The following is a 24,936-nucleotide window of genomic DNA, read 5'->3' on the forward strand; positions in this document are numbered from 1 at the left end:
CAGCTCTCCCACCTACACAGGTAGCTGGCTGTACTGCCTGTGTGGTTGGTTGAGCTTGGGTTCGGAGACGAGGGGGGTCTCAAGCTGTAGGTTTTGAAGAGAAAGCTCCGAGTTCCTGTCGTTCCTTAGATGGCAGTCGCAGAGTCTATTCAGAGATCAGACAAATACGCATGGGCTACCCGGGGCCCACCCCATAATGTTTCTCCCCTACCCCCACCTCCATAAAGTCTCTACTTACACCATCCCTGGCCTGGAGCCCTCTGAACCCTTGGCCCATGTGGTCAGGTCTGCAGAAAGCTCAAGGCTTTCAGTAGAGATGGGGAGCATGCCCGAAATTTCAGGCCAGTGGATATACCTTCACATCTGGTCAGGCATGTGTGATGGACAAGGGGCACAGAGCCTGTAAGCCATGGTTTGCCACTGACTTTCCCTGTGACCCCAGACAGTGTCTTCGCTTTCATTGGCTTCAATTTCCTTACCTGTGAAATGAATTTGGACTGGCTGGCTTTCCGCTTTGACACTTAGGATTTAGGATTCCTCCCACATTGTATCAGGATTGCCTGGTGTGACCAATAAAACGTGGTGGTTCTTATCGTCTGGGACTCCTACTGCTAGGTCATAGAAGACATTGCCATTTCCTTTGACATTGCCATTTCCTTTTTGCTCTCTTGGGTCACTTATTCTTGGGAAGCCACATCATGGGGACACTTGAGCAGCCCTGTGGATGGTCCCTATGGTGTAGAACTCAGGCCTCATGCCAGCAGCCAGCACCAAGTTGCCTGCAGCATGAGTGCACCATCTTGGGTCTTCCAGCGTCAGTGAACCCTTCACATGACTTGACGGACATCCTGACTATGGCTCATGCAAGAACCTTAGCCAACGAAGTTGCTTCTGAATTTCCGATTTAGAGAAACTGTGTGAGATAATATTGATTGTTGTTTTAAGTTGCCAAGTTTGGGGAGCATTTCTTCCACAGCCGTAAATAATGACTATGCCATCCCTTGGAGTCCACAAAATGTGCCTCAAAGATGGAGCTTCCCAAATTCCGTTTGCTGGGGCTCTTGTCCCAGGAGATGCTCACCAACCCAAAAGAACTTAAAAAGGCCTGATGTAAAGAAGCCTGTTTAGTTTTGTTTAGCCCGGAGTTCTCCAAACTCACCTGACTGTGGATACCCTTTTGTGCCTACATTTCCAGGAATTCATGCCCGGTGGAATGTGTTCTGGGAACCGCTGTTCTAGAACAAATGGGAAGATTGGATGCACTAATGTACTAAAGTACTAATGTACTGTAATCTTACGTACTTGTTACCCCGGGGTCTATTTAGCTTCTGACTACATCTGACTTCATTCACTTCTCCATCATTTCATCCATCCATTCACTCATCCATCCAGCAACATTCACGGATGCCTCATCTCTGCTGGAACCCAGACTGGGTACCAGGAGTACAGAAATGCATCCTTCAGCTCCTGCCTTCAAAGGCTCACAGTCCAGTGGTTAGAGTGAGGGTTCAGATATCATCCTCCCTGATTCTGAAGCCCAGTTCTGTCCCTTACAAGCTGGATGACCTTGGGCAAGTTTCTTCACCTCTCTGATTCAGGTTTCTTCATCTATAAGTTGAAACTAATATAATTGTATCTATCCCATAGGGAAGACTTTTAAGGATTAAGTGACCTAACATAGATGCAGCACTGATTTGGTGCCTGGCATATAGTATGTGTTGCATAAACTTGAGCTGTTTTCATTATGCTTATTATTCATTCTCTAAAGTTCAGCGCAGGTGCATCTCCTCTGGGGAGCATTTTCTGACACCCGTACCTGCCAAGCTAAACAAGGTGCTCTCGTGTCTCCGTCCTTGAGAAGATCCTGCCCTTACTTCCATCAGAGCATTTTCCTCTTGCATAACTGGGGACAGTGAGGGGCCTGTTATGGCCAAAGCAGAGGGTATAAGGGAGTGAGGCTGAAGAGGGCGTGGTTTGGGGTATTTTTCCCCCAGGGTGAAGTCTAGGCTGGATTCCCTGGGTGATGGGAAACTGGGGAGGGGGGGGTGTTGGGGAAAAGGGTGTGGCCAGTTGGTCCTCCATTCCCAGGCCTGGCTCAGCCTGCCAATGGAATGATGTCTTGCAAGGCTGCCCCTAGACTTACATGAGCAGAATGTTAGACTGAGCCCTGGGTTGGTAGCCTGTGGTTTTGCCTGGCAGGGGGTGACCTCATCGCGCCCGCCACCCCATGGCTCTACCACTGTTGTTCAGACACATCTGGAATACCAAGGAACACCCTTCTTTGTTCCCCTGGGGAGCCACAGTGAAAAGTCTGAGTGATGAGAGGGAATCTGCTTTGGCCCCTGGGGCCTGCATCCCTGGGATGGAAGGAGCTGTGAGCTAGACCATGATGTTGGAGTTTCTCATCTGTTCCAGCGGCATTGCCCACTCAGAGGGGTTTTTGCCGAGAACAGCTGGTAAATTCACCTCAGTGTCTGCTTTCCCCAGCCCTTGCCTCCACTCACCTCTTCCTTTCCCTCCCTACCCCCCAAAGCGGGTGGCTGTCTCTCCACTGAGCCACGGCTCTGACAGTCTCAGGGTGACTCTGAGGCCTTCCCGGACTCCAGAGGCAGTTTCCAACCAGCAGCCGGCCTCAGAGGTGCCCGAACCCGCCTGCCAGCCCACTGGCTCTGAGTAGGACAGTGGCCGTGTGCCGGCAGCTTCAGGGGTTCCAGGCGGGGCCTGGCGCCCCCACCTCTTCTCTCTCTCTCTCTCTCTCTCTCTCGTACACACGATTCCGGAGGCAGAATGCTAGACAATCTCTTTTTCTTCCCAAATCCGCAAAATCAGGAACCAGAGGGCAAACTGGGGCTACGGGTCTCCAATTATCTCTCTCCCCCTGCCTCTCAGGGAGCCTCACACTCTCCCCCTCGGCTCCAAGCAGTCAACAGCCTCTCGGAACCTGTTGAAATCTATTACTGACCTTTGGTCTCATCACCACAAACGCGCTTTCTGCAGCGAGGGGGTGGATTAAACAGAAATGAATTGGCCGATGGAGGCTTTATGACCCTCTCTGTTCTCGCCTCCCATTTTCCCCCTTCTCTCTCTCTTTCTCGATCTCACTCTTTTTTACAGAAAGCCAGCTGGGCAGAGCCAAGACAAGGTGACAGGGCCCAAATGGACTGAGGTCACAAACACCTGCGCGAAATTCGCCTTGTTCGTCTTGCAACTAGGGCACCAGCAGCTCCATGGCACGGGGCCTGTTAGTGCTAAATTCATCGCGTCTGGCAAAAAAGAAAATAAAACAAAATGAAAAGCCCATAAAGTCGAACCGTTAAATATTTAGGGCTCGTGATGAACAGCATGTCATAATATTTGTTGAATTGCATTTGCTATTCAATGCATCCTTTCCACTTAAGGCCCCAGTTTGGGGAGGTAGAAGGAGAAAACCAGAAGAATTGGGTTGTGTCAAAAACGAAATGTGGGCTTTAATTTAACCTCAGAAGACAAATCTCTCTGTCTGCTGCTCCTGGGCTGCGTGGCTGTTAGCACTCTTGAAAGGGGGTCTTTGCCTCCCCGGAGCCTGTCTATTGGTGTTCACACACAGCTCTGTGTGTAATTAGCAGATGCTCTTCGGCGTTCGACTTAAATTATCAAATGTCAGGACATGACACTTTATTTGTGTATGTTTTCCTTGCTTAGCAATTCAGGCGGTACCTGGGGAAGGGAGATGTGTCGGCTCAGCTCTGGCTAGGAGCTCCTCCTTGCAGCTCTGCATCTGGGAGTCTGCTCTTACAGGTTTGCTTCTTTGGCTTATGACCTCTTTTCACACAGATTCCCCAGGAGAACCCATACAGACTCTGTTCCTTACCTCATCAGAGGGAGGGTTAATAAGATCTTTTCTTGAGAACAAAAAGTAGGCGTGAATATAAGAACTTGGGGAGTCTGAGAGGTGGGGAGTCCCTGGCTCTGGCCTGGGAAATAATAGTAGATTCCTTCTTGACAGGCCTGGGAGATCCTGTTAAATAGAAGGGGGTGGCAAGAAGATGGCAATGGGAGAGAGGGAAGGAAGGAGGAGCCGCAAGTATGTACATTGCATGTATATTACCAAGTTCACCCGAAGCGCATACCACGACCACCCTCACTCCCGCTCTGTGGTGCTAACCATCCAGTTGGGGAGTTTGTCCTACTCATGGGGCTTGCCTTTCTGTCAGGAGCCCAAAAGGCCAGGGTAGAGGCCAGAGTTGGATCTTCCTAAAGTAAAAGTAGGGCCCCAGGAATGTTTGGGGCTGGCCCTAGGAATCACTGTGATCTCAAGAATCCACAAGAAATGGTCTTAAAGGGGCATCTGGGTGGCTCAGTCATTAAGCATCTGCCTTCCGCTCAGGTCATGATCCTGGCATCCTGGCATCCTGGGATCGAGCTCCTTATCGGGCTCCCTGCTTAGCCCTTTTTTTCTTAAAAAAAAAACAAAAAAAAGAAATGGTCTTAAAGATCTCTGTCCAATGACTACCCAAATCATTGTGCAGTGACCTTGGAAATCAGAGTAGAGATCTGGTGAATCAGAGCCTGATGGCTCCCGGAGGGGGTGTTCCAAGAGCCTGGAGGCAGCAGGTCAGGCCCCAGTGCCTAAGTGGGCCAGGCCAATGAGGGGCTGAGACTGGACGATGCTTGGGGTTCCCTAGCCAGGCTTCGGCCACACCAGCACGGAACACTCTTTTCCTCCCCTGGGCTACTAGGACTCCAATAACCTTTTGCTAAGCTTCCCAGAGCTCTGGAGACATCCAGAGCCCAAAGCTGAGCCCTGCCCATCTGTCACCAGGCTCTTGTGCCGGGCTTGGCCTGTGGTAGTGACCACACTGGCTACTCCCTCAGCAGAGCCCCAGCCTCCACTCTGCAAGGCCAGGCTGAAGCTGAGCTCCCAATTTCAGCAGGCTTGTTTGTTTCCATACAACATCTGGGGCTTACTGCCACCATCTGGACTTGCTCCAAATCAAAGCCCACTCTTTCTTGCTAGCTGCCAGTGCTGTTCCTGACATCAGCCAGGTCTCCCAGCTAGAAGCCAGACAGCTTGTGGGCGAAGGGCTCAGAGGGCATGAACTAGCTCTCTAGAGCAGTGTGTCCAGGCCCCTGGGGAGCATTGAGGCAGAGGGTCGTGCTGTGTGTGTTTGTGTGCATGTGCATGTGTGCACGCAAGTATGTTTCTTTTGATGCATATGTGTGAATCCAAGTTCGCCTCTGTGTGCCTCTGTATCTGAGTCTGTGTGTACGGGTCTGCCTTTGAACAGGCAGGTGTGTATCAGTGTAGTGAATGGTAAGAGCACTAGCTCTGGAGTTGGCCTGCTGGAGCCCTAATTTTATCATCTGAAAAATAAGTGTGTGATCATGCTTATAACTGAGGGGTTGTCAGGAGACCCAAAGAGGATAATGCATATTCATTGCTTGCAAACAACATTCAGAGGAGGTGCTCAGTACCTATGGTGTTACCTTACTACCCTGAGAATTTGGGTTTGTGTGTGTGTGTGTCTACATGTGTGTATCTCTCTGTGGATTGGCGGTACGTGTGCCTCTAGGTCTCTGTATATGTCTGGGGGATGTCTGTGTGGACGTTTGTATCTGTGTGTTGGCATGCTGTGCCCCGTGCGAGGTGTGTGCATGTGTGCTCCAGATCCAGGCGCCTACTAAATATTTGTTTTGCGGGGCCCTGGGGAGTGCAGTTGGCAGAGCTGCCAGCGCTGCGTGCAGTATTTCTGACAGCTCGAGCGCGGCCTCCAAGAAGTGTGAACTTTCTCAGGGTAAACAGCTAATGATACCGCGATGCCAGGGCTGACCCCCTTTGGCGGGCCTCCTTGCATGCTGGGAGTCATTAGGAGGCTTTGGGCTGGCACCTCCCTCCCGCTCCCCCAGCATAGCACCTGGCGGCTGGGTGAGTGATACGATAGTGGGGCTCAGGACCCAACCCACACCCTCACCACCACCCACCCTCCCCACAGCGGGCAGGCTAACAATGGAGGAGAAAAACAACTTCTCTTAGCCAATCTCCCCCATTCAGCCATCAGCACCTTGGAGAGCTCCTGGAGCTTCTGGGGAGAAGGGGCGGGAGAGGCTCAGAACTAGCCCCGGCTTTAGTTCCCATGCAGCCAGGACTAGGGCTGTGGGACTCCAGCCGCTCCAGGTCTCCGGATGAACGGAAGCCCTCATAGGGATGTGACTGCCTGGTTAATTTATACAAAACCCCACTCTTGTCTGAATTGGGCCATAGCCTCTGAGAACTCCTGAAACCCTGGCATGAAACCTATTTCATTGATGAGAAAAGTGGCCCTTGATCCTCCACCCCAGCAGTGCCCTCCCTGCCCCTCATCCCCAGTGCTATTTCTGAAATGTGCCCAAGCTGCCTGTGCCCAGTACTCACCCTCCTGTCCGTGCATGACTATGATAGGGCTTCACCTTTTATTCGGCTGTGTGTGCACAGCTGTGTGCACCCACTCAGGGAGCTCTGAGTATGTATGTGTCTGTGTGCACACTTGCTTGTATGTGTGGGTACTGGATGCAGACAGGTTCCCAAATGGGGCCACCAGGGCGTGTGTGTACGTGTATGGATATGCATGTGCATGCCTCCAGCTGCACAGACACAAGAGTGCCTTTTTGTGCTTGTGCCAAAAAAGGAGTTTTCTAAAAGCCATGCGAGGGCTGGGCTATCCAGACACACCCCAAGGGGCTCAGCTCCCCACTTAGGTTCTCTGCTGAGGGTGAGGACAAGGTGAACATTGAGATTGATTCTAGAAGGCTGTGATGCGAGAGAAGCCGAGCTGGGAGAGAACACTGAAAGACTTTCATCCTCCTCCCCAATTGACAGATGAGGAAACTGAGGCCCTACCAAGAAGTTGGCTTCTGGGAAGTCTGCAGGGGCAGAGCTGGAGCCACATCCTGTGGTCCTGCTTCCTGGGCAGTATTCTCCATCTTTTTGCCACCCCCACCCCCCCACCCGCCCTGAGAGTGGCCCACTGCTTCTGACTTGAGCCCTCTCCGAGGCTCCAGGAAATCAGGGGTCAGAGTCCAGATTTCTTGGGTCTCCTGTCAGGTCGGAGGAAGCCCTCGTGGATCTCTTCCCTCTGCACTGCCCCTGTGCCAATCAGTGGAGGTCCCTTTAACAGATGGATCAAGCCTCCCCCGCCCAACACCCCCTGTTGCTGCTGCTGAAGAGAGAGAACCTTTCCAGACCGCCCCTGTCTGTGTTTCATTACAAAGATGCAGCCATATTCCATTAATTCCTCATTTGCTGTGGGCAAAGCGCTGATACGTACATTTTTACCTGGGGTGGTTTTAATCAGTTAATTTAACCAGAAACATTAATAATGTATTTCTTTGCCACTCGACTGCCCATCTGTTGAACAACTTACCTGTTGGAGAGCTATGTCACCTCCCGTGACTCAGAGCCCTCATCTGCCCAGGAACAAGATGAGATTCTGCATATTTCATGGCTTTGCAGACCAAGGGTGAGGGCCAGGGATGCTGCTCCCTGCCTGCTATGGGCTCCCAGGCTGCGGTGGCAGCATGGCCTTCCTCTCCCCCAGGCTCCAGACCAACGCCATCTCTCTGCCTTTGATCATCGCCTTTTTGGGAGATTCTGGGCAACAGGAGAGGTTGGATCCCAGCTTACTGTTGGGGAGTGTGTGCTGGGAGACGCCAGCAGACAGATCTGAGCTTTTGAGTGCAGCTTAGCTGCTCCCTGGGCAAGCAGCTGCACCTCCTGAGCCTCCGTTTTCTCATCCCCCTCTTGGATCTGTTGGAAGGAGTCAGTGGGGAAGTCTGTGTGAAGATCAGGCACAGGGCCAGGCTTCGAGTGGGTGCTCCTTATAAGAAGGTTTCCTCCTTTGAGACTAAATAAGCCCAGGGCCCCATATCATCAGGGCCAATCCCAAGGAGGCTAAAAGTCTGAATTACCTTGGGGGAGTCCGGGGTGCTCTTCAGATCAAGTACCCTCCTGGCTGGGAGGGAAGGAGAGGAGCCAATCAGAGCCCCTGTGGGGCCTGCTGTTAAGCACTTAGGTACTGGGTCTTGGGACGTTCCAGGAGGAGGCTGGAGCAATTGAGGCAGCAGTGCAACCTTAGATGCTTGGGGATGCTGCTTGGCTGATGTCAGGGGGTGCCAGCCATAGGACAGACCCACCACCTGACCTCCCCGAAATCGTGGATTTCCTGGGTTCACCACTTTCTCCTTCTTCCTCAGAAACCATGAAGCAGCCAGAACTCTGGGTGCATTGCCCCACTTCTGAACCTGCTTCTCAGAGATGGACACTCAGCCAGCTCAGGTCTGTGTCCTGTCTTTCCACAGTCATGGGGATCCCTAGGGTGGCAGAGCCACTGTGTTCCCCGCTGGTGGGGTCCCAGTGCACACCCACTGCCTGACCATCCAGCTCTCGCCCTCAGCCTGGTGCCGTGAACACAGGCCTCACCCTCTACAGGGCCCTGGTGAGCAACAGAAAAGCAAAGCACGTTTGTCTCTACCTAAGGGCTCTAGAAGGACCCTGACCTCACTCCAAGAGGCAAGAGTGGGCAGATGTCAGGGAGAAGCAGAAGAGGGGTGGGTTGGGGGGTGGACACTGGTCCCAGGTGACCAGAGAGATTTGTCCCTGGGGGTCTGGAGGGGCCAGAGCAGGTGGGATTACCCTCAGGAGCAGCAGAGCTAGGTCTCCAGAACTTTCCTTCTTGCTTCCGTCTGCTTTGATTTCATCAATTCTATAACACCACTGAATGTAAGATGCATAATTTTATGTACTTCCCTAAGAAAGAAAAAATCGCCACCAATTAAGCTATGACACAGTGCTTTCTTATCATCTATTGCAAACCCATCTCCATTTCATGGATGTTAAAACGTGGAGGAATAAAATGTGATAAAATGTGTGAGTGGGAATGAGTGAAATACGGTAATAAAATCAACACCCACTGCTGTTTATCCGAGGTTTTCCAAGCAGTAGCTTCTCTGCCGAGGGGAGACCAGCAGCACCTTGCTCCAAACTCACAGACCCTGGGACCCGCACTAGCTAGCATTCAGAGAGGTTAAGCAATGTTACAAGGTCACAGATGGTCCTAATAATGAAGAATATTTGACTATGCTTATGTACTAGTAAGATCCCCCTGGGAATCTGTAGGAAGGACTTGGGAGACACACACAGCTCCACAGGCTTGCCTGCGGTCTGGGCCTGTTGGTGGCAGAGCCTCTGGGTTTGACTGACAGCTCCGCCATCCTATTATCAGCTGGCAGGGGCGGAGCTCCAACCCCGCTCCCATCGCCTCCAGGCTGTGCTCCTAACCACTAGACTTCACTGCCTCTTTTCAAGAGCAGAGGGTGCCAGAGGGGGTGGTTCTGCGTCGGAGTCCACCTCCTCGGGACTCAGCCTCTCTCTAGCCTCCCAGTGCCCTGGAGGCTGCTCCCCCCACCCCACCCCAGAATGGGCATTTGCTTCCCTTCCCCCCACCCCGCCCCCACTGCCTGGCCGACAGAGGGAGAGTCCCAGCTCTCCAGCCTCCCTCAGAATCGGGGGGGTGGGGGGGCAGCCGGCAGGCGGAGATGAGGCAGAAACGGGGAGAGCGAGAGCTGCTGTTGAAAACTCATAAATTGGTCCCAGAGAGAAATGGAGCCTCCTTTTTGCCCATCAGCTCCCTTCCCCAACCATTACCAGGCAAGCAGCATGAGGGCCTTGGTTGGAGCAAAACTCAGGCATGGGTGTGGGGAATGGCTTCGGGGCAGCCAGGGCTCCCTTTTAGAAGGCCACAGAGACTCCGAGGGCCAGCCTGGGCTCATCCTCCTCAGGGAACTGGCCTGGAGCTGGGGACACTTGACCCCAGGTAACCTCAGGTGAATGGGAGGGCCCAGACCCACCTGGCACAAGGAGAAGGGGCAGGTGCTACATGGATAGACCCAGGGTGCTGAGGGGCCCAAAATCTGTCCCAAGAGCAGTTGGCAGCTCCTGAGGAGCCGGCATGGGCAGACGGTGGCTGGCTTAGGGATGGCAAGTTCAGGAGCGGGGCTTATTCCAAGGCTCAGGCAGAGAGCAGCAGGGAGGGAGAACCAGAGGCCGCAAGGGGCATCCACTGTGTGCCAGGCACAGGGCCAAGGGCTATATGTACATTATCTCCTCTAACTTGCCCCGTAGCACTGGGAGGCAAGATTCCCATTTCACAGATGTAAAAACTGATAGGCAGAGGAGCCACTAGTGAGTGGCTGAGCTGGGATGTAACTGCGCCCAATCATCTGACTCCAGACCGCCGTGGTCTTGTCCTTCTAGGGACACTGAGGCCTTCAGTAAGGGAGGGCAGGGCAAGATGAGCTCCCAGAGCTGGGGTGCACATCAGCACAGATGAGCTTCAGGGGCTAGGGCGCTACAACTCCTTAATTCCCTCCCGGCACTGTTCAGCCCTGCTTCTAGGCCTGTGGCAGGGTTCAGCAGGGTGTAGTGGGCGGCAGTGCAGGGGCTGGGGACATAGGCCTTGCCTTTGAGAACTGGGAGCCAAGCAGCCTCCCCTGGGCGTCCCTCTGTGGCCTGCCTGCTGATGCTGATGCTGGAGCTGGCTGTCTGGCTAGAGGGGACGCTCAGTCCTTTTCCTCCCTCCTGAAGATGAGGATGCTCCCCAGCAGCAGTCTGCCCACAAGACTTTCCAGCCCTCCACTGTTGGGCTCCCTGCCTGGCCCAGCGCCGGCAGGGAGATGCTGTGGAGCTCCATCATCATGGTGTGTCAGCTATGAGCTGAGCACAGCAGTGCTGGAGAGAGGAGCGGCAGGCCTTTCTGAGACAGGGACTGAGAAAAACATGCCAGGGAGGAGATGGCCTGGCAGGCGGGGGCCTGGGCAGGACCACACTGGCCTCTGCCCCCTTGGTGAAATCACCAGGCTCTTTCATACTTGCTCTGCTCCTGCTGTTCCTCTGCCCGGTCCATCTGCCTCTACTTACTCTTCAAGGAACAGCTTGCTCCTGGTCATTTTCATTCTTACGCACTGTGTACTTCCCACAACAGAGCAGTCATCACCCTTCTGGTTATTGATTTATTTATTTGATCCTTTCCCCCTTTAGTCTCTGAGCAACACAGGGAGACAACAAACTTATCCATTCTTAGGTTCCCCCCACACTAAGATAGCAGTGAACCTCCCTAGGAGAGCCAGAAAAATCAGTCCCCTGAAAGCACCCTGTTTCCTCCTTTCCCAGCTCTTATGACAAAATTGGCACCTCAAAGGCAGGGAGCTTGTTTGCTTAGACCAGCACTGTCTTCCCAGTGCTTAGAATGGCCCTTTACAACGTAGCAGGTATGCAGTGACTGCCAAAGATGGGGGCTTTCTTCCCACCCACTCAGTATCTGGGCCCCGCGCTGGGCCCTGGACAACACATCCCCTGAAGGCCGTGCCGTCCAGTCGGGGGACCAACATGGAAGCAGTGACGAAGGTCGAACCAGTCAGTGTGGTGTATGGGGAGGGTCTACCTGGCCACACCTGGATTGCAGGTGTGAACTGCAGAGAAGTCTCACTCCCTCTGAACCTCCCTTTCCTCCTTAGTAACATAGTGAGAATCTAATATTTAGAGATGTTGGCTAAACAGGAGGATGCTCATAAAGCCTTTGGCCCAGGACATGGTGCATGAGAAGGATCGAGTACCTTGTCACCATTAATAAGAGGAATAGGCATAAAGATGTGGGCGTGGCTGAGAAAGCGTCTGATGGGGCTAAACCACACATTGCGGAGAGAGGTTTAGCGGGAGATAAAGTGGGTGCAACAATAGATCGGGCCAGGTTTATGAAGACATTTGAAAATCAACAAAAACCGGGGCCCTGAGCCTTGGGCAGGTGGAAGCTACGGAGGGCGTGAGGCAGAGCACCAGCACTACTGAGTTCGGGCTTTGGGGTCCACGGGGTAGATGCAAGGAGGGGCAGATACAAGGACGAGAGAGGGGAGGGGAGGGGAGGGAGACCTGGGGAGGCTGGTGCCCTGGTGTAGGGCTTGAGGTGGCAGGTGGCACCAGACATAGCCGTGACAGACCCCAGAGTCATCTGGGGGCCGCAGGGTGAGGAGGGGCTTGGGGTGGGAGTTGAAGACACCCCTGAAGGACACTGATGCCCTTCCCTGAGATGGGAAGCCCAGCAGAAGAGCAGGATTGGGGAGAAAATGCTGTATTAGATTTCAGCGATATCGGCTTAGTGCTGTCGTGGAGGGCCTGAAGGTACCTCACAGGACAGAGAGCCTTACCCCGACAGAAGACTGCTCCTCATCCACAGCCCAGAGGCTACCAGCCTCTCAGCAAATGTGACACGTGTTTGGGATCAGTGTGGAACACCCCTCTCCTGGGTGAGGACGATAGGCAGCCCACCCTGGCATGAACATGGAAGGGGGCATTTACTTGATCTTTTTTGGCAAACGAGTCCACCGTTTTATTCTCATGGCCTAATTCCCTCTGCTTGGAAATACTTGAAGTTTGTTGTTGCTGTTAATTATAACCTTATAAGGCAGTGAAAGAATGAGTAGGAAATGACTGAACCCATAGTGTAGAATGAGAACCGCACACAATTTCCTCAATAGTTAAACATCCATCTAGCACCACGAAGCTACAGACTTAAGCACCCTGTAGGCGATGGTGTTAACCTTTCTCAGATGAGGCTTGGGGAGAAGATTCCAGCTTGGCTCTGAGCTAGATGCTCTATTTTATCACCTGTGAGCTATTTGCCATCTGAGGCTCCTGACTCAAACTAGAGCAGAGCATTAAGTTCTGGATCTGCAGCAGCTGTATGATTTTGGACAAATCGCGGACTTCTCTGAGCATCCATTTCCTCCTCTGAAAAAAACAAAGTGAGAATAAGAGAAGAATCCCTGTCATGGGGTTGTTGTGAGGATTAAGTGAGCTAATGAGTGGAGAAGGCGAACACAGGCTCAGGAGCCCTTAGTGATTCTCCTTCCAGTTAGTACAGCTCCTGAACTGCTTTTCCTCCCCCAGCTAATCCACACCAGATGGTTATGCAGAAACTTCTGTCTCTGCAATTGTTCAAAGTGCGGGGTTTCGTCGATGGTGTCTTTAAACCTTTATTTTTAAAATTCAAGCCCATTTTCTCCAAGACTGCTGACGGTCCGTGCAGATTTCAAGTTTGCAACTTTGCTCGCCTTCTCGAAGGCACCTGCTGTCCTGCCTGTTCTAAACTGCCTTGGGCTTTCAGAGTGGCTGTGACCAGAGGGGATGATGCATCTTTCTGGCTTTTGGCAAGAAGTGCCCAGCTTTCTGATGCGGATGCTCCTATCTGCCGTCTCCCGCACCACTTCAAAGCCCCAGATTACATTCTGACTTTGTGTGGTGTCCCCTTCTGCCACCTGAGGCAGCAGCCCTCGTTGAAAGCCTCTGTCCACGTGTTACCTCCCTGGGGTGTTGTTGGTCAGTCACATGATGCTTGCTTATACTTGTAAGTTTCACAGACATTCAGTTACAGCTGATATTTACCAAGTGCCTACTCTGTGGCAGGCACTGGAGAGGATGTGAGAAACCAGCTCCCTAGGCTCAAAGAGCTGATGTTCTTGTGGTAGCTGACGATCAACTAGATGACAAATTCTGGAGACCATTTCAACTTGCATTAAGAGCTTTGGGAAAATAAACAAGGTAGAGGTCCCCTTACCCTTGCGGTGCTGTATAGCAGTGCCTGACACACGGGAGGTGCTCCCTGAGTGTTGGATGAAAGGAAGGGAGGAGTAGCTGAGCGTCTCTGTCAGCAGAGTCGGTGGGGAGCAAGGTCACTTGGATTTTCTTTGTGCGAGCCTGGGATTTCTTTGTACAAGCCTAGAGCTTGTGAAAGATGCAAGCAGCCTTATTCGCTAATGATAATAATTAAGCCAGAATCTCTTATTTCAGCCCCTCGGGGAGAGAGGCACAAAGCCTGGGGCTGATGAGTTGGCCCCCTGTGCTTCTCTCCCTGCTGTGTCCCTGCCCGGGTGAGATGTGTGCCCACACCTGCCCAGGTACGCTTGCACACAGCCACATGCTGATGGGCCTGGCAGGGTAGTCGCACCTCGCAGCTCTGTTAAAACAACCAGTCACTAGTGTCCCAGAATCAATCCAGGAAGAAACAAAATGTGTCACACGGGGGCCCTGGTGTTAAGTAGATCCAAAACCTTCAGTGTCATACTTTGTCATGCTTTCTTCATTCTTTCTGTGTGTCTGTGGGGCTCACAGCTGGGGACCAGGTATGTGGGGCAGACTGAGATGTGAAGGCTCGGGCTCTGGGCCTCAAATAGCTCACACCTCAGAAGGGGGGAAAAAAGACCACTTTTGCCCAAAGCCCTGTAACGCAGCGATTCCCAAAGTGTGTTTTCAGTGAGATGCTCGGCCAAAAAAGGTTTCCACGGCTGTCAAGTAAGTTTGGGGAATGTTGCTTTCGCTACCCCCATCTCCGAGCCTGCACATGAGCAGAATAAATGCCCAGAAAAGTCCTGCAGAGAAGGAATCTACTTGACCTCGTTGAACTTCTAGTTTCCCAAACATACGGGAGACTCTAGCCTCCCCGCACACGGATGGCAGTTTCCTGATATCACTGAAATAGCAGGGATAAAATTTGCCTTCCAACCAGGCCCGAAGTGCCCATCCTCCACCCAGTGCACACAGTAGCTGGAGTTAGAACCTGGGCAGGGGGAGAGAGAGAGGATGAAAGGAAGTCCAGGCACTCACGCTGTCCACACATCCTGGGGCTGTTGCCTGCCCCCCGCCCCACACCTGCCGTGAGCAGGGAGCTATTGGAGGGATCGGAGGGACACTAGGGCGAAGCGGTGCTGTACCATCTACTTCCGGGAGGCCAGAGGAAAGTCACCAGCCAAGAGCGCAGAGGAGGTCAGGGTCTGTGAGCACGAAGTGGACCTGGAATTGCTCTGGCAGCATTTAGGTAGAGTTTGGGGTGGGGTGGGGGGCTATAGGGTAGGTGGGCTGAGGGCAGACAACTTCAGTGGATTCGGACCAATGATGAAGTGTACTGGTATTTTCAGCATCTGCGGGTCCTCCCTTTGAGAGCTCCTCCCTGGGAGAGGTGTGCCCAGGAGGCCCAGCAGGGAGAGCTCGTCCCAGAGTCTGGGGCCTGGCACGTGCGTGTGTGCGTGTGTGTGCGTGTGTGTGAGCTAATGAAAACAGCATGCGCTCTTGCTGCACCCGGCCCCTGTCACTCCGCCCGTGCCGTCAGAGAAGAAACAAAACAAAACAGAGAAGTGGAAGTTGATTCTATAATTAGTGCAGTTTCTTCACTGTTCATTCAGGATCTCCAGAGATCAATTAGCTTGCTTTTAAGCTAAAAGGCATCTGAATAAGTATTTAACCTGCGTAGCAATTGATATTTAAAACAGATGAGGATGGGAGTAATAATGCAGAACGGGCTGCTCCTGTCTCCTCCACTAATTTTCCGGCTTCCGTGCCTCCGGCCCCTCACCTCTGCCCACTCCACATCCGGTGTGGCCATCAGTGGGGCCTCCTGGCCTTCTGAGGGCTGGGCTGTGCGTAGGCAGGCTGGCACTGAGGGGCTGCTGGAGGCAGGGCTGTTGTTCACATGCTGACACCGTGGAGCAGGTGGCCCGGGGGTGGGGAGATGAGCCCCAGTTAAGGCTGGCCCGCCCCCAGCGCGGGGGAGAGCCGGGTCCTCTCTCTCCTGCCACCTGCCGTGCTGCCAGGCACACGGCGCCTCGCCCTCCAGGCCGGGGGCAGGGGGCTGCAAGCGTGCTTCCTGGGAACACCTCAGCGGAAGCTTCCTTGTCTAGTAAGAGCCAGCCGCTGCGAGGCTGGGGTGGGGGCACCTTGGAAACTGCAGGAACCAGTTTCCTCCTGGCGGAGCATCTTTTGGCAGGTGGTCTGAGGATATTTGTGTGCTTTTTGTTTTGTCACTGGCATTAACATCCTGAACTGGAATTAGCTTTTTAGAACAAACTGTATGTGTGTGTGTGTGTGTGTGTGATGTGCATTGATAAATGCATTTATTTAACAAATGGGTCTTGACATCTTCTCTGTGCTAGATAGTGTGTTGGGCACTGCAGGAGGGAAAGAGATGCCAGGATGGCTAAGGTGTGTCCCCACCTTCCTGATGACCACAGCCTAATGGGGGAGGGGGGCACCCGATGCATCATAACACGTGTGAGCCTACAGAGGATGAATTCAGAGCTCAGGGAAGATGTCTTAGGGACCCCAAAAGCAGACCCGACAAGGGTTCTGGTTCTGGGGGTGATCCCAGGCAGGTGGTGCTGAACAGGGAAGTGAGTCAGGGAGGGAGGAAAGGCAGTGAAGGTGTGCCCGCCAGTGGGCTACACTGCAGATGTGTGGGGCTCTTTGAGGAACTGTAGATCATACCCCAGAATTGTGCCTCCAGGGGGCAAGGAAATGAGTTCACCCATCTACTCCCTTCCTCCTGGGCAGAGGTTCTGCGGAGTTCCTAACTCCCTGGCTCTTGTGGCCTGTGCTGGCTGTGCCTGCACAGAAAGCCCAGGCCATGCAGGAGACGTGTCTAAGGGTGGCCTGGGTGAGACTGGGGCATAAGGACGGTGTCTGCAACACAGGCTGAGAAGGGAAGTGCGGGAGCCGGGTTTGGAGGGATGGAAGAGAGGACGAAGGAAAGCGGATGCAGGCAGAGGAAAAGCATGCTTGAAGGGACAGGCGTGGATGGGCCAGCGAGCACTGCCATGTGGGTGGGGGACGTGTTGTGTAGAGGAGCTGAGGCTGGGGGAGGTCGGGCTGGACCAGGAAGGGTCAGCAGAAGGCTGGTCCTTCTGCAGTGGGCATGGGTGCGTGACAGTGGGCTGCGTCATGGCTCTGCCCCTCTAGGAGGTGGGCCAGCCCCGCCAGTGTCTCAAGGATTCTAGATCTTCATTCCTTCAGCCCTCTGGCAAGGACACTCACTCCTGGCTGCGCCCCTCTGCAGCAGCCCCCTTGCCAGCCCTGTCCCCAGCAGCCCTAGGTCCTGCTCCTCTGCCTGATGACAGCCCATTGGTCATCAGGCTCTCTGGGCAGCACTGGAGCCTCCAGCCATCCTCCCGACACGGTCGATTCTGCAGTATTTGACTTGCATGTCCCTGAGTTGTACAGACAAAGCTCCACATATCACCAGATCAATTAAAACAACTGCCACCAGGCCCCAGAACTCAATCAGGAGCCCCTCCCTTGGGGCCCCACGGGATCTGCTGCTTCTCTGGATGCCCCGTCTCTGGGAAGTGCTCCCCAGCTTCCTTGGCACCTCTTACCCCTCTCAAGGGCTTACAGTGGGCCTTAGATGATTTTTGCCATTTAGGCCTCAAAATAGCTCTGTGTTATAAGTGCTGTTAATATCCCCATTTTTAGAAGATGACACGGAGACACAGAGGAGGGAGGGGACCTGTCCAAAGTCACACAGCTGGGAAGCGCTGGGGTCCACTGAAACCAGCCATCTGGCTATAGTGCCCACATGCCTGACTATACTTCTGTCCTCATTCGGACCCTGTCCCACACCCTGTCCCAGACCCCACGTCCCTTCAGCACCTCCTTATTGACAAGTCCTCCCCTCCTGCCTGGATCCCACTCACCCACCCTCCAGTCCTGCCCAGGATGTCTGCCCAGGGCCAGTCTCCCCACTCACCGCTAGCTGCTGCACTCCCTTCACAGCTCAGATCTCGAGCAGGTCAGATGCCTCCTCCTCCATGAAGACCTCCATGGCACTCTTCTGAGTCGCACCAGCTTTCTGACCATTCTTACCACATGGAGAATTTTTAGCCACGTAGTGTTTTTATTTGTGCCCCTCCTATCATGTCCTTTTTCAAGCTGTGAGCTCCTGAAGGGCTGGGAGAATGCCCAGGCGCTGGCTGACTCACACAGTGACCAGCACAGAGCTGTGTGTTCCCAGCTGTAGCCAATAAACTGCTTGGGGAATGAATGAATGAATGAATGAACGAACACGAGGGAGACAAACCTACTCCTTGCCCCCTCTCTTTGCCCACGACCTCAGAAAGCCCATCCTTGGGCCTTTTCTGCTAGGCACTGCTTGCCTTCTACAAACTACATATTATGCCCAGCGGGGAAAGCGAGCCAACTTGTCCCCCGACGACTCCTCCTGCTGAGACAACAGCATACAGAGGCCCAAAAGCAAGTTCAGAGGCACCGTCAGGGTCCACCAAGGGCTGGCTAAGGTACAGTAGAGAGCAGAGCCTGGTTCTTCCAACCCACAGGCTGCAACAGAGCCGCAGGGGCCCTGGCAGGGAGAAGAGAGAACCTAATCAGAACAGACAGGGAGGCGGGCCCGGGAAGAGGCTGTTAGCAACAATCGCGCTGATCAGCGTCTCAATTAATCTCCACAACACCTTGGAAACTTCAGAAAAAGAACAAAGCGGACCAGAAAAGATAGAGCAGACTCAAGCCCCGGAGGACAGACAGTGCCTGGGCCTAGTGCTGGGAACGTGTGTGTCTCCTGGGACTCCGCCGCCAGACAGAGCAGGGAGGCAAGCTCAGGCCCCGCCAAGTCTCCCAGGCTCCCTGCGCTCAGGGCTGAGCTGCTTCAGCCAGGTCCAAATTCAGGAGGACAAAGTTGGTCAAGAGAAAGGGAAACCTCAACAGACTCTAGAGCAGCCCTAGACAGTCATGAGGTCGTGGGCTTAAGCAAAGGGACTCAGCTGTCTACTGTCATCTGCCCTAAGACCTGTGCCTCTGGGTGTCTCTAGGGCCACCTGACCAGAGGGAATATGTGCTGGGGGGAGGGGGTGCCGCCAGGGTCCTTGCCCTTAATGTTGTAGGGATGAGGCCTGGCAGGGCAGCCGTGACCATCCTGCCTCCTGTTTTTTGAGGTCACACACAGGCTGCCAAAGCAGGTTCACCCGGGAGGCAGGGAAATTCCACCATTGGGGCACATTTCCAGAGACAGAAAAAGCAATTTTTAAAATATAGGCACTTAGGGCACCTGGGTGGCTCAGTCGGTTAGGGGTCTGACTCTTCTTGATCTCTGCTCAGACCTAATTCTCAGAATCGTGAGTTCGGGCCCCAGGCTGGGCTCCACACTGCGCATGGTACCTACTTAAAAAAAAATGGGCATTTTGGGGGCGCCTGGGTGGCTCAGTTGTTAATCGTCTGCCTTCGGCTCGGGTCATGATCCCAGGGTCCTGGGATCAAGCCCCTCATTGGGCTCCCTGTGCCATGGAAGCCTGCTTCTCCCTCTCCCACTGCCCCTGCTTGTGTTCCCTCTCTTGCTGTGTCTCTGTTAAATAAATCTAAAAAAAAAAAAAATGGACATTTTTGCTTAGGGTATTCAGATTGTTTCTCAAAACATATAATAGCACATCATCATAGAGGGTGCAAGAAGGAGGTTGGTTCTGGCTGGCACAGCTAATTCAATCCCTCCTTCCTGAACCCCTGGCCCTCAGTTTCACTCTGTGGATCAGGGGAGGTTTGAGCTAGTGGTTTTTGCACTGTGCTTGGTGGAACCCTGAGGGCTACCAGAGCCTTCTCAATGACCATGGTATCAAGTCTTTAAGTGCCCAGATGGTGGAAATAGGCTTGGGCAGTGGTGTGCTAATTAAACACACTTTCCAGGGGAAAAAAGCCCTAATTTGTAGCATCTGCTTATTTCCGTGGTGTAAATACTCTCACCGTGGCTGATTTCAAGCTGCCAGCTCACTTTGAAAATTCCTGAAAATTTCACAATTGGCTCTAAAGAGCTGGCTTTGCTTGCAGAAAGGAATCTACTACATAGTAGTTATAACAGCATCCTGAACCTCCCTGGGCCTCAGTTTTCTCTTATGTGAAATGGGACAATAATACTTTCTACCTAATGGGGTTGTAGAGGTTCTTTGAGTATTCAGTGAAGAGTGTGGAAAACACTCATCATCATCCCTGACACATCAGTTATTTATTATTATTATTATTATTATTATTAGTTTTACCCAGTGGGTTTCCACTCAAGATTTTGTTTGAAGAAAATGTTCCAGTTCCAGCTGTGTTCCACCCCTGCTTACATCTTCTGGGACCTAACTCTTCCTCCCTCCCTCCCTCCCTCCCTCCCTCCCTCTCTCTCTCTCTCTCACACACACACACCCCCCACCCGAGTTCCTCCGCATCCCTGGTGTCTCTGCTCCATTTTATTAAAGCAGAAAGCGGTGACAATTATTTTCATAATGAACTGGCTCTTCAAATTACTGCCAATTACACTATGCAATCATGATTAAGATTATGCATTAATCAACGGTGCCAACCTACTTATTAGCCTCTTATAAATAACGATCATGAGGAATGTATGGGAAGGGAGAAAACGGAGAGGAGCCAATTGAGTGGGGGAACTGCCTCTAAGTGGGGCGGGATGCTCTCTCCAGAAGCCAAGACCCAAAGCAGCCTTTCTTCCATGAATCAGTACCCTAGCCCATCAGACCCTGAGCTTCCAAAGCTCCTTGATCTGTACAGGTCTCCAACACAAAAGGGAAAGGGGTCAAGAGGACCCAGTAGGGAGAAGGTAGAAGAACCCTTGACAGTTTATCAATTGATGAGGTTCAGTGCCCCCTTTCCCTTCCTTCAAAAGCATGAAAAGGTAGAGTGTGATTGATATTTCCCCTAGAGTAATGCCGCCCCCATCTTAGGTCAGGTCTCCCAGATGCAGAGCCTAAGGCAGGGATTGAGATGCATGAAGTTGCTAGAGGGGAAGAGAGTTCTTTAGGAAAGCCCTGTCAGGGAATAAGCAAAACAGGGTAGAGACAGGGACAGGGTAGGCAAAGATGCCGCCTTGGGTAACAACGTGGAGGTGCTAGGGGGGCTCTGGAGCATGCATGCACCACAGAGTTATCCCCACCCTGAAGCCAGGGGACCACCCTTTTGAGCCCCAGTGTGCATGAATTTTCAGTGGCTGCAGACTGCCCCCAGGGTCGAGGTGAGTGGAGTAACCTTCTGGGCAAGGTGGCTCCCTTCAACTGAGAACAATTCTCTAGAGAAAAGGGCAGCCTATGTATGGAAGATTCAGACCCAGTTCTGCTGCATCCAGAACCCACTCTCTGAACCTCTGTTATACCCAAATATTTGTTGCTGGAGTGTCCCAAGACATTCAAACGTTTGGGGTCACCTGGCCCTTGACATGTTCAAGTAGAATGATGCCCATCCTTGCACCAGGTTTGGGGGTGGGGGGGCAGCCTCTTCCCGGCAGTATCTCTAAGAATGCTCCTGGGTTTCCAGTTTCTCTGAATCTCTGCTTATTCCAACTTGTCTTCTCTCATCCCACCTCCTGCACCTCTTGTCTTCTTTCTGCCCCAGTTCACCCTGTGCTGGGCACTGCCCGCCTGCCTTCACTTTCCCCAAAGAGCACAAGCTGGTGTCCATTTTCTGTGGCTGACTTTACTCAGCATCAGGTCTCCTGCAAGGAAGGGAGGTGACAGCACCGTGCAGTCTCACTGGAAAGTAAGCACCCAGCACCACTGTGCTAACTCGGCCCCTTCCTGCCGTGGAGGATTTCGTACCGGCCTCATCCACCTTTGGCCATGAGTCATAGTCTCCTCCTTTCTCCCTTTTTGGGTTTCTGTCCTACCTATTGCCTTCCTCTTAAGCCCTTCTCCCATCCTCCTCATTCAAAATTCAACATCAGGTCTTTGTATCCTTTGCACAGCAGGTTAGTACTATCAGAGTCTTATCTTCTCCATCCTGGCCCTATGGGACTTTTCCCTTTAAGATAGAGGCTGCCCTTCCCCTAAAAGAGGGGATGAACTACAGCCCACTGGCCCAATCCAGCCAGCCCCCTGTTTTAGTAAGTAAAGTTTTATTGAAACACAGCTGTACCTGTTTGCATACCTACTGTCTATCGCTTTCACGTTACGATGGAAGAGTTGAGTAAACCCATCTGGTCCACAAAGCAAAAAATATTTACTATCTGATCCCTTACAGAAAGTTTGTTGACCCCTGCCCTAGAACGTAGAAGTTTAAAATTCATTTTGTGCTTCTAAATGGCATTCTTTTAAGAATTGCCATGAATTGGGGCGCCTAGGTGGCTCAGTCGTTGAGCGTCTGCCTTCGGCTCAGGTCATGATCCCAGGATCCTGGGATCGAGCCCCGCATCGGGCTCCCTGCTCAGCGGGAAGCCTGCTTCTCCTTCTCCCACTCCCCCTGCTTGTGTTCCCTCTCTCACTGCTTCTCTCTTTGTCAAATAAACAAATAAAATCTTAAAAAAGAATTGCCATGAATTACTCATCACGTGACATGCGTTTTGTTACATTGTTTTCTTTCTTCCTCGTAATGGTCAGCCCTTGGAAGTATGTGCCCCATTTTGCAGATTGAGAAACTGAGTCTCAGAGAGATCGAGTAACTTCCCCCAGTGGAAAGAGCTAGGGTTTGGACTGAGGCATAACCGTCCCCAGAGTCTGAGTTGGGAACCTTTCCGCTTTTGCGTCCAAAAGCTGAGCTCCACACATTGGCAGGTTATTGTCTGCTTATTGTCACCCGAGCGTTCCTGGAGGGCAGAAGCCTGGTGCTAACTTCTCTTGATGGGCTAGAACTCAGTGGCAGGTTGGCGTGTGGCAGAGATCGGTCGGTGTCTGTGGAACTGAATGGCATATCGCCTGGGCTGGGATCTCAGTGCCTGAGATGTGTCACCACCCTCGTGAACAATCAGCCCTTCTCCTTTCTGCCCCACCTGCCAAGATGTGAGAGGCGGGGAAGGAGTGAAGCCCTAGGAAAGGGCTCCTTGTCCCCTGACCTTTGACCCTCATTTAGGCTGGGGATCTATAATGACTGGACTTCTTCCCAGTCTCCCTTAGATAATTTTTTTCATTTTTACATTTTAAAATAATAAAAAGAATGTGTGTTTATTGTAAATAACCTGGAAAAATCAAGATAATACAAGGAGCAAGCTAAAAGTATCCATAAACCTCTTCTATCGAGAGATACTCATTGGTCAAATGCTGGTACAAATCTTAACAGTCTTTTTTCTATAAATATAGATAATGTACTTTTAGTTTGATAAATAGATTTCAAACTGTAATATAATTTTGTTGCTTTGGTGGGGTGGAGAACGAGCATTTTCTATATCATTAAGTATTCCTTAAGAGCATTTTTTTTAAAGCTTTTTTCCATATTACCAAAGCTGTTGCTCAGTGTAGAGGACTTCAGGAAAAAGCACTAAGCAAAGCAATCCATTATCATTTTACTTTCTAGAAAGGACCTCTGTTAGCATTTTGGTGTATGCCCTTCTGGTATGTCCTTTTTGATTTTAATTGGAATTGCATTAAATTTATAAATTAATTTGAGGAGAACTGACATCTTTACAATACTGAGCCTTCTCTTCCAGGAGAAAGTTATGTCTCTCCATTTATTCAAGCCTTCTTTTATGTCCTCCAGTAAAGTTTTGTAGTTTCCTTGGTATAAGAATTGCACATTTATTGTAAAGTATTTTATGTTTTCGTTGTTGCCTTTGTGAATATGGTCTTTTTCCTTATAATCACTGTTATAGGAATGCTGTATGTTTTTCTGTATTTGTATGCTGGCTCCTTGATGAGCTGTCTGGATTCTGCTACGTTTCCATCTGATTCTCTTGAGCTGTTAAGAAAACAGTAATGAGCGTCTGCAAATAATATTGCGTCTCCTTTCTAATTGCACTACCATGATTTGTTCATTTTGTCTTATTTATACAATGATTTTAAAGAATATTTTATTACAGAGGATGTCTGCCATATCCACTTAGGGAGAATGGTATAATGGAGCCCTGTGTACCCACCATCTGGCCCCAGTGACCAGTAACCCATGACCTTTCCTGCCCTATCCGTACCCACTTCACACCCACCCCTCCCCTATGATTTTGAAGCAAATCCCAGATACCATGTCCTGCCATCCTATACCCTGACTCTTAATGCCTGCAAGTTGTTTTGCCATATGGGTGGCTTTTAATATATCGAATAATCTCCTACTTTGGGACATTAAATTGTTTCTATTTTTTCAATATTATGTCAAGAATATCCTCCTATGTAAATGTGTTTATGTATCTCTAACTTATTCTAAATTTATATCCTTAGAAATGCTAAATCCCAGCATTAAATTAAAATCCCTAAAATTACTGGATCATATGGTATTTTGATCATTTATTTTCCTTTAAACACATACACACCATCACAGGATGGCTTTTCTGATTAGAAATATAACACATGTTCACTGCAGAACTTTTGGAAAATACGGAAAAACACAAAGAAGGAAATTAAAGTCACCCATAATCCTGCCACTCAGAGAGAAGCCCTCTTGACATTTTGGGATGCATTCTTCTCGTCTTGTTTTATGCGTGCGCACAGCATGTGTATGTACCCCCACACAGACTCACATGTGTACACACTACGCGTTACAGATTGTGAACCTGCTGGAGGACGGGTGGGGGGCAGATTGATTTGTTCACTTTTTAAAATATTCACTTGGAAAAAAAATTTTTTTCAAAATGGTGCAAACAACCCAAATACCCATTAACTTGGTGATGAACGGGTAAATAAAATGTGGTACATTGGTAGAAAGTATTATTATTTATCAGTAAAAAGGAATGAAGCACTGCTATGTGCTACAACATGAATAAGGCTCAAAAATATGCTAAGCGAAGGGAGCCAAATGCAGAAGACCACCTACTGCATGATTCCGTTTATATGAAATGTCCAGAAAAGATAAATCTCTAGAGACGGAAAGTAAATTAGTAGTTGCCTGGGGCTGGGGCTGCAAACAGTGATTGACTGTAAACAGGCTCATGGGATCTCACTGAGGTGATGGGAATGTTCAGAATTGTGATGATGCTCACACAATTCCATAAATTTACCCCCAAATCACTGTACACTTAAGATGTATTTTGTGGAATTTCTTAATGTAAATAATACCTCTATGAAGCTGGTTTTTTAAAAGAGTAAAGAAAGTAAACATAAAGCTTCATTTGGAAAATAAACAAAAGTGCAAAGAACAAAATAAATCTACCACATAGGACTGTTCGCTTATGCTGTTTTGAAACACCTCCTATT

The 24,936-nt window shown here is 51.2% G+C and overlaps 1 protein-coding gene across 1 annotated transcript in view; it reads left to right on the top strand.

The window, feature by feature from the left end:
- The window catches only part of GRIK3 (glutamate ionotropic receptor kainate type subunit 3), a 220,924-nt gene that overhangs the window by 101,465 nt on the left and 94,523 nt on the right, over nucleotides 1-24,936 (top strand). The gene's annotated exons all lie outside the window — the stretch shown is intronic.

Source organism: Mirounga angustirostris, unplaced genomic scaffold, assembly GCF_029215605.1.
Source record: "Mirounga angustirostris isolate CCGP_5_RB_7025 unplaced genomic scaffold, mMirAng1.0.hap1 SCAF_4, whole genome shotgun sequence".
In the NCBI taxonomy this organism is placed as follows: Eukaryota; Metazoa; Chordata; class Mammalia; order Carnivora; family Phocidae; genus Mirounga; species Mirounga angustirostris.